A 798-nucleotide genomic window follows, 5' to 3' on the forward strand; every position below is an offset into this window, starting at 1 on the left:
ACTGATTAAGAATATCATCTGTCAAAGCAAATATACTGAAATCAAGACAAGGAGAGGTGTGGATATAAATACAGGGATTTTTAAAATATCACTTTTTATATCCAATTTCCAGTTTAATTGTTTACTATTCCTGGTCTATTATAGTACCCTCTTATCTGGCTACTTCATCCATGTGTTGGATCTTCCCCATTAATACTGAAACAGTCATTGCTGGTTGTTGTAATCATAGTTCTCCAGGACAATAAATAAATACTAGAAACATAAATTTAGCAATCGAAACTTTTTATGATATAGTAGTGTTAGGTAGCTAGTCAGACATGAGTGACAGGAGGAACAAAGGAATGGGGCCCAGCCCGGAGACGGCCCAAAGAACACCCCAATGATAACTAGAGAATTCCTCCTGCATCCCTAGAGACAAAGGACAGAAGGGTTATAGTCTTAGCTGGTCTAATCCCGCTACAGAGGCCTGCACAGAAGGTCATTATAATACTATGTTTAAGCCTGTAAGTTCATGAATCTAAGTATAACAGACTGAATTCTGGGTAAGCACATGTGCGCTAGGCAGAGTTATATAGCAGCCAGGTAGGTGTCAATCAAAATGACCTCGCTTGCTAATCACCTAGGAATGCCTTTGGAACCACCTATCACAGCCCAAATGTCAGGCAGACATTCCCATTTCTGGGCCCTTTTTACCTTCTTTTTGTTGTGGTGGTTGTTATTACAGCGTTCTGTTGCAGCTCTCATTGTAGGGACCACGCGTCTCCTTGGGGCATGCTTTGTCTTTCTAAAATATACTTA

This window comes from Pteropus medius, unplaced genomic scaffold, assembly GCF_902729225.1.
Source record: "Pteropus medius unplaced genomic scaffold, Ma_sr-lr_union100, whole genome shotgun sequence".
NCBI lineage: Eukaryota > Metazoa > Chordata > Mammalia > Chiroptera > Pteropodidae > Pteropus > Pteropus medius.